Below are 9,108 nucleotides of genomic sequence, written 5' to 3' on the forward strand. Positions count from 1 at the left end.
CATTTCTCTCTGTCCTATCCAACAACAACAACATCAATAATAACTACAACAATAAGACAACAAGGGCAACAAATGGAAATAAAGAAAGAAAAAAGAAAAAAAAATCCAAAAAAAAATTAAAAAAAAAGAAATTAAAAAATAATAATATACTCTGGTGGTATATATTATGAAAAAAGTGTTATTCCAAATTTTGCAGAGTTTTAAAGCTTATTTGTACATTGATTGATAGAAGATCTTAATTATGATGTGATGAAATTAGAAACTAACTTTCAGATGAGATCAGACGTGTTCAGGGTAGTATAGCCGTAGATGGAGTTAACTTTTAAAGATAAGCCATACAGACAAACTGTATCACTTTCTAAAGCTAGCAAGTTTCATTTTCAACTTTAGATCTTGAATTCAGCTAACCTTTATTTTTGTCTGATATGGAATAGGAGTTCATTGTTTATTAGGTTTTTAATCCATCTAGACAATCAATTCCTAACATCATTTATTGAAATTTTTCTCTCCCTTCCCCCCATTGTTTGGCTGTGTTGACCACTATATCAAGCATCCTAAGTGAAGTTTTGATACTTGTGTGTTCTCAAATCTGTCCTTTGATTAAAATCTCTGAGCTGTTTCATAATGCTTGTGAACTTTATAACATTATTGATATATTTATTTATTTATTTATGTATGTATGTATTTTTAATGAGAGAAATAAAAGTGTAGAGAGGGAGAAGAGCATTCACTGCTCAGCTCAGGCTCCTGGTGGGTGATTGAATCTGGGACCTTAGAGCCTCAGGCATGAAAGCATTTGCATAACCATTATGCTATTTCCCAATCCTCCATTGTTACTCTAAACACCACATGCTTTTCATTATAGTCATAGATAAATTTTGCCAACTTTCACATAAGCAGACATTAAAAAAATTCCAGAGGGAAGGGAAGCAGAAGGGAAAGGGGCAGAGGACAGGAAAGGGAAGGAGAAGGGAGCAGGAGAGAGAAAAAAGGAAGAAATTCTAATCTTATGTACATTTATACCAACTGCATGCTAATTGGAAGGATCCAAGTGAAGAAATTGTATCATTGGATTAAAAATATGTAATAGATGATTCAATCTGATGCTAAATAACCTACCAAAAATGGTTATCCTAATCAAAATTAAATTCAATTTCATTTCATGATTATTAGATTCACTATGATTTATTCCTATCCCGTGTCTCTGTTCTAATCTACTGATTAACATACAATTTTCTTCCTGCCCATATACATACATAGGAATACATACATATACATAGGAATTTACTACGTGAGTCAAAATACTTTGGTTTCTTGAAATACAGCTGCTCACACAAGAGCTTTAAATTACAAAATCATGCTGAATAATTTGAATTGGGCTTTTTGAATCATAAAATTCCTATATTAGGAAAATATTATGAAAATCTGACATAATATGGCTGGTATTTTCCATTCTGGAGACATCAGTTCACTTTAATGTTGACTGGAGACCCACTTTGCTATTAAATATCTTTATTCTATGTAACTGAACAAGATTGCCAATCGTATAGAAATGAGAGATAAAAATGTGCTCCATCTGGGAAACATTGTATTTACTTTGCTTTCAGAAAAGTAAAATATGACAGTTTCACTGTGCTTCATGTGGCTTCAGGTCATTTTTTATTGATGCTTCACATCTCTTAAAATCAATAGATGGAATATTTGTATTACTACCAACAATTAACATTGTTTGTTGTTCATAGTTCTGCATAATATATACATTTATGATGTGTTCTCAGTAAGTTTTGTAATGAGCGGTGGTCAACTTCACAAAGTATTATCAGAATAACATTCATTATTATTCATTAGATTAAAATGAACTTTTAATGAAATATTTCCTTTGACAGTCACTCTATAATAATGAAAATGTAAAATGAAAGTGAAAAGACTGTGAGCATTCTGTTGAGATGTATCTTTTATATGCTTAATAATGGAACAAAATTTAGTTGAAACTGAATTGAGTGACAATTATCTAGTGAACAATCCCTTCACTATCACAGTATGAAAATAGCAGTGTAGAAATGCCTTAGGAGATTTATTAAACTGTAATCAGTATATTAGAAAAGGACAAAATTAGCTTTTAAAAGTCACTCAATTTAACTCTTTGCTGCAAAACTTTAAATATTTCACTTTTAGAAGTGGCAGTTTCAGAGTTGGAGAAACAGCATAATGGTTATGCAAAACTCTCCTGTTTGAGTCTCTGAGGTCCCAGGTTCAATCAACAGCACCACCATAAGCCAGAGTTGAGCAGTGTCTTGATGTATTTCTCTCATTAGAAATAAATAATAAATAAAATAAAATAGAATTGCCAATGTTCAGTAGGCAAGTATGCAGGAGACTAGTTTATCTTGCTTTTCTCATACGTGAAATATGATTTAATGTGATTTAGCCTATAACATAGAATTATTTAGTGCTAATTAAGTTACACATTCATGCTTTCTGGGCTGTAGTTATGCTCAACAAATGGTTATTTAAACATTTGTATAAACTTATTCCTTCATCTGTGTGTTTATGAGTGGTCCGGGAGGTGACACAGTGGATAAAGCATTGGTCTCAGTCATAAACTGCTTCATGTCTATGAGTGGGATCATCTCATATTCATCCTTGTCTTTCTGGTGTATCTCACTTAGTGATTCCTTTAAGTTCCACCCAAGATGAAGTAACGGTGAATTCTGTATTCTTAGTAGCTGAGTAGTATTCCATTGTGTATATAGACCACTATGTTCTTGGTCACTCATCTGTTGTTGGACACAGGATTGTTTCCAGGTTTTTGCCTACCACAAATTGTGCTGCTGTGAGCGTAGGTATACACACACCTCTTTGGATGGCTGTGTTTGGTTCCTTAGAATTTATTCCTAGGAGAAGAATTAAAAGGTTATAGGGTGGGTCCATTTTTAGCCTTCTGTGAGTTCTCCAGACTGCTCTCCACAGGGATTGAATCAATTTACTTTCCTACCAGCAGTGCAAGAGAGAGTTCCTTTGTCCCCACAACCTCACCAGTGTTTGTTGTCGCTATTGTTTCAGATGTATGACATTCTCACAGGAGTAAAGTGGTATCTCATTATTTTTATTTGCTTTTTTCTGACAATCAGTGACTTGGAGCATTTTTCCCTATATCTGTTGGCCTTTTGTACCATTCCTTTGGTAAATATTCTATTAAGATCCTCTCCCTACTTTCAAATTGACATTTTTTTTTTGGCTGAATTTGGTGCACTCTTTGTATACTTTGGTTATTGGCCTTTTATCTGGCATATGAAGATCTTCTGTTCTATAAGGAGACTATTTGGGTAGTAGTTTCTTTTGCGGTGCAGAAGCTTTTCAGTTTGATCTAGTTTTGTCTTCCTTGCAATTTGATTTGTATCTCTGAAGATGCTTATAAAATTTAAATGTAAAAGTTTTCTGCCAATATTTTTCTCTAAGCATTTCATAGTTTATGGTATAAAATCCAAAGCCTTGATCTATGTTGAGTTTACCTTTTTTGTGTGGTGAAATGTAGTGGTTCAGATTCATTCTTCTGCACTTTTAAACTCAGTTTTCCCAGCATCATTTGAAGAAGAGACGCTCCTTTCTCCATTTAATAATTTGAGCCACCTTGTAAAAAATTAGATAACCATAGGTGTGGAGGCTCATATCTGAGCTCTCTGTTCTGCTGTTCTATCTGTTAAATTTTTCCTAGTACCAGGCAGTTTTGTTTACAATGACTCTGAAATATAGTCTGAAGCCTGGGAGCATGATGCCTCCAGTTCTGTTCTTTTTTCTCAAGATTTTTTTTAAAGATTCTAGGTGTTTTCGTGTTCCAGATAAGCTTTTGTTCTATTCTCCTAAAAAAACATCAGTGGGACCTTGATGGGGATTGCATTAAATTTAGATAGGATACTGGGTAGAATATTCATTTTGATGATGTTAATGCTTCCAGTTCATGAACATACAATGTCTTTCCACTTCTTTATCTTTTTCTATTTTCTTGTATGGTGACTCATAGTTTTCATTGTAAATATTTTTCACTTCCTTTGTTAGGTTTCTTTGTAGGTATTTTATTATGTTTGCAGCTATAGTGAATAGGATTGATTTCTTCTTCTGATTTAGTGTTTGCATAAAGGAATGTCACTGACTTTTGAACATTAATTTTGTAGTGTGACTATATTGCCTTTCCATTTCCAGGAGCTTTCTACTGGATTATTTAGGTTTTTCTATGTATACGGACATTAGTTATAGTTTGGGGCTGGAGAGACAGCATAAAGTTTATGTAAAAGGCTTTCATGTCTGAGGCTCTGAGGTCCCAGGTTCAGTCCCTACTAACATTAAACCATAAATTGAAAAAGAAAAATATATAAAGTTACAGTTTGAAATCTTCTCCTTCAATTTCTATCCCTTTAATTCCTTTCTCTTACCTAAATGCTATGGTAGAATTTACAGTGCTATATTGAATAGTAATGGGGATACTGGGCAGCCCTGTCTAGTACTTGATCTGAGTGGGAATGCTCTTCATTTTTCACCATTGTTTGATGGTGAAAAAATATGATGTTGACTGTAGGTTTGCTGTATATGGACTCAACTAGAGTAAGAAATGTTTCATCTATTTACATTTTTGTGGTGTTTTTAATCATGAAAGAATGTTGGATTTTGTCAAAGGCTTCCTCAATATCTTTTGAGATAATCATGTGGTTTTTGGTTTTTCCTTTATTGATGTGGTGAATGACATTGATTGACTTATGCATATTAAACCAGCCTTGGATCTCTGGAATAAGTCTTACTTTGTCATGATGTACAATATTTAATATACTGCAGTATCCAATTTGATAGAAATGTGTTCAATATTTTACAATCAATGTTCATGAAATATATTAGTCTGTAGTTTTCTTTGCTGTGTCTCTGCTTTTTGTACATGCTGATCTTGGCTGAAAGTTTTTCTCATTTAGTGCAAAACATATATTTTTACTTTTTCTTCAGATTTTTAGAGTTTGCATATGTATAATCTGTTCATAACCTTACAGGTTTTCCTCTGTATGTGACTTTTTGTTTTTTGTTTGTTTTTCTCTTGCAGCCTTCAGAATACTTTCTCTGTCCCCTTCCTTTCCATTTTAACTGTGTGTCTTTGGTGTGTTTAAGTCTTGATATATTCTATTTGGGACTCTGGAATTCTTGGGATATTTATGTCCTTTCTGTTTAGAGTGAGGAAGTTTTCTTCTACTGTATCCTCTAGTATGATTTCTTCTCTCTCTCTTTCTCTGGAAATTCAATAATGTGTATATTACTTATTTTGAGGTCATCCTATATTCCTATATGCCTTTTTTATTGTTTTCAGTGTTTCTTAATCTGTTATTTTTTTTAGTTCTCTTACTTCTTTTGTAGTTTTCTCTAATTTATCTTCAATCTTGCTAATTCTGTTTTCTGCCTCAGTTATTTAGCTCTCACTTCCCTCACCTCTATCCCTTAGTTCAAATATTTTGTTACCACATTCAGTTACAGTACTACCTTGTTCAGCTTATTAAGCTCTTAACTTAGCTATTTCAGCTTTTTGTTCTGTAATTACCTTGAGATAGTTTGTATTTTCTTTCAGAGTCTCATTTATTTCCCCCCATGTCTGATTATGTTTCCTTCAAAACCTTTCATCATTCCTATGATCATCTCTCCTATGATTATCAAATTAATTAGTGCTTGGGTGTTTTCCTCATTCTTAGTTGCTTCTAGCTCGTAGAAGTTTTTCTGGGCTTCTATTGTGGGTCATTTTTGCAATGGTCTTTTTCGTTTGACTATTGTATTTTGTGTCTCTTTTGAAATTTGTGTCCTGGGTATTGTTGTTTAGATATGGTGTGAGGTAGCTTCATTTCTGTTGGATCCGGTGCTTCTGGAGCAAGCTATGTTGTGATGTGTTTCACTACTGTAGTGGGAAGAGCTGTTGTTCTAAGTGTGATGCAACTGTCTCTATGTGTGTAAGTCTCTGCCATGAAGATGAGTTGGTAGGGCTACAGATCTGTTTTGATGGGGAGGCTACCTGGTAGATTTAACAAAAAAATGTTCTCTGTATGTGGGAATGGTGCAGTCCACTCAGGCTGCCACAGACTTATAACTGCAACAGTAACTGTTGGTAACTTCAGTGTGAAGATATTCCTCAGACCCACTCAAAATTCATCTCTTCAAGAATTCTACAGGGACAGACAGCCAGCAATGCCCACTTCACAGAAAGAATGTTGGGAAACCTCCACATACTTGTGCTGAAACACTTGTCACTCTAGGGCACTGATCTTTCAGCTCTAGTCAGAGGCAGAGTACCTCCTATAGGGACCAGCCTAACCTACTTGAAGAATACAGTCAGGCAAGTGCTCTGTGTGGGTCACGACTCTTATTTATCCTGTAGTCAGTCCTTTCTGGGCTTGTAGGTTTGGGTAAACTTTTTGGGTAGCCAGCTCACCACTCTTTTTCATCCTGAGGTCTTCTGGAGTCAGTCTTTCTGGGCTTGGGAGAGGGTTCGAGTGGGTAAAGCATAAAATTGGTCACTCACCTTTGTTTTTTTTCACTGTAGGAGTATTGCAGAGGAGGTTACAGAGGCTAGTATGAGAAGCTTGGGACAAGATGCCTGCTTTCTTCTCAAATTCACTCTTCCCTTGGTGCTGTTGGCAGTGGTGGCACCAACCCAAGGAAGCACTTTCTCCTCTAATTAAAAGAGCCCTTCAAATAATGATGTTACTTTCTTCACTAGAAATACCAGCTGTTATCTGATGAAATTTGCTGAATTATTTTGTTGTAAATTTTGTTCTCTGGGAGAAAGCCAACTTTCTGTAACTAGGTCTCCATAGTTCCACCCTGGAAGCCTTCATTCATTTTTTATGATATACACAAAGAGAAGAGGGAAAAGGGAGACAGGAAATGAGAGAAAAAGAGGGCTTTGTGAGCACCTGTTTAAGCACATACTGCCATGCACAAAGACTCAAGAGTGCTTCATGAGGGGCAAAGCAGATCTGCAAGTGTCTGTCTTTCTCTCTCCCTATCACCTTCTCCACTCTCACAATTTCTCTCTGCCCAATCCAACTCAATCCAAAGAAAATTTTAAAAAGGAAAAATGAATGAATGAATGGCCAGAGTTAATGGTGAATTCATAATTCTGGCAATGAGCCCCAGTGATCAACGTGTGTGTGTGTGTGTGTGTGTGTGTGTGTGTGTGTGTGTAAGAGAGAGAGAGAGAGGAAAAGAAGGAGGAAGAGGAGAGGGAGAGGAGATGAAAAGGAGTAGCACTGTTTCATAACTTGTGACACGTTCCCTATTCAGGGACATGTAGAACCCTTAATATTCTCTTTCTGAAACTTCTCTATATTTCTGAGACTTATAGAGGTCTGAAAGTTTACCAAACTCTAATAGGTATCTTATTACTCTAGCCATTGCATTGACAATTGATCATTGACAATTCATCAAACTCAGTATCTCACCTCCACCAGCACAGAGACCCTATAACAAAGTAGTGTGTTAACACATCACAAACCGTAACCCTGCATTTTTCACATTATAGTCCCCTTGGGAAATGTGGTGAGAAATGTATCTCTTACTACTGCTTTGTTTAGCATTATGCCATTTAGTCACTAACATATCTAAGTTTATTTTAGTGTTTCTTAGAAGTTCACTTACAAAATAGCACCTTCAAATTGTTTTCTCATAAAGATCCATCTATGTGTTTCTGAAACCAGACTAGGAAATAACTTCTGATAGATACTTATTTAAAAAAAATATTGAGGAAAAACAATGGATTACAGGACATTTGTATATAGGAGTTCATCCTCTCATCTCCTCCTAAGTCTCTTCTTCCCCTAAAGACCGTGCTTTCCTGGGACCAATTAAAATCACTTAAACTTTCAGAAAAAGAAAATAATTTAAATAAGTAGATAATTCTAGGCTGGTTCTTTGATGTGTTAAATCTCACCACTAAGTATATCAACTTCTTGAGCTTATGCCCCCCACACACACCCTATAGTAGTAATGTGGACATTGCTGTTGATATAAATATCAACATCATTCTTCTGTTTTCCCTTATTTTTAATAAAAATATTATATTATAAAAATATTTTATAATAATAACTATGGGATAGCTTTTCTACTGTACATTTAACTGTATATAAATTAACTTTTAACTACTTAAAAAACAACTGTTTCTCTTTTTATGAGAGTGACAGTTTCACAATGAACCAAGTATATCTGACAAAGAACCGTGCAGTACTTTTTGTGACAAAAATGTACATTTCTGGTAAGGTTTTAGACTACTTAATGATGTCTTTAAATATGTCTTTAAATAAAATAATTTATTCACCCCTTCACCTTGAAAAGAAATGTGTATCACAGACAGATTACTTCAGTCAGCTAATGGAAATTTATTTTGTAATAAACATGAAAGTACTGAAAAGGAAAAAAAAATGAGATGTTCATAATCAGCCTTTCTGGACTGTAGGATATATGAGAGTTTGCAGGCAACACTGTAGCATTTTTAACCTCCCAGAAGATTTTCACAGTAAGATTCAACCCCTTTCGAATAAACTCTCCTTGTCCATCATGGCATTTTTCTTTTGGGTCTTCATCAACACCCACTACATCTGCTCTGTCTTTCTCTAGTGACTCTCTCCTTGCAGAATTGTGCTAAAAGTTAAATTATGACTAATTAGAGTTGTCACCAATCCAGTTTAGGCTATCACTGTGTCACTAAACTCTTCACCAAAATTACATAAATCCAGGGTTTGATATCAGTTGATTCCATTTGGTTAAGACAGTAAGCCATGGTTGAAAACATGTGACCAGAGTAAAACAGGAGCTTGGTATAAAATACAGTGTGTGTAGTTTTGTGAAAGATTTTTGGTTATTATTCAGAAGGGATCAGTAAACATAGCAGTCACTTAGCGCATACTGCAGTGCCACCAGTTTTTATGTTTTCCTGGTTATTCTAAATTACAAGTGTCTCTCCTGAAATTAACAGATATTGTAGCTAGGACAATGTAATTAAAGCTTGGACTACAGTTAGCCAAAGATTGGCTGGGCAATGGTGTAGCTAGTTGAGTACACATGAAACCAAGCACAGGGTTCTGGGTTAAA

The 9,108-nt window shown here is 34.9% G+C and overlaps 1 protein-coding gene across 1 annotated transcript in view; it reads left to right on the forward strand.

Annotated features, from left to right (window-relative positions):
- Nucleotides 1–9,108, forward strand: part of GALNTL6 (polypeptide N-acetylgalactosaminyltransferase like 6) — a 1,261,228-nt gene that overhangs the window by 427,782 nt on the left and 824,338 nt on the right. The gene's annotated exons all lie outside the window — the stretch shown is intronic.

The sequence above is a fragment of the Erinaceus europaeus genome, chromosome 2, assembly GCF_950295315.1.
Source record: "Erinaceus europaeus chromosome 2, mEriEur2.1, whole genome shotgun sequence".
Lineage (NCBI taxonomy): Eukaryota > Metazoa > Chordata > Mammalia > Eulipotyphla > Erinaceidae > Erinaceus > Erinaceus europaeus.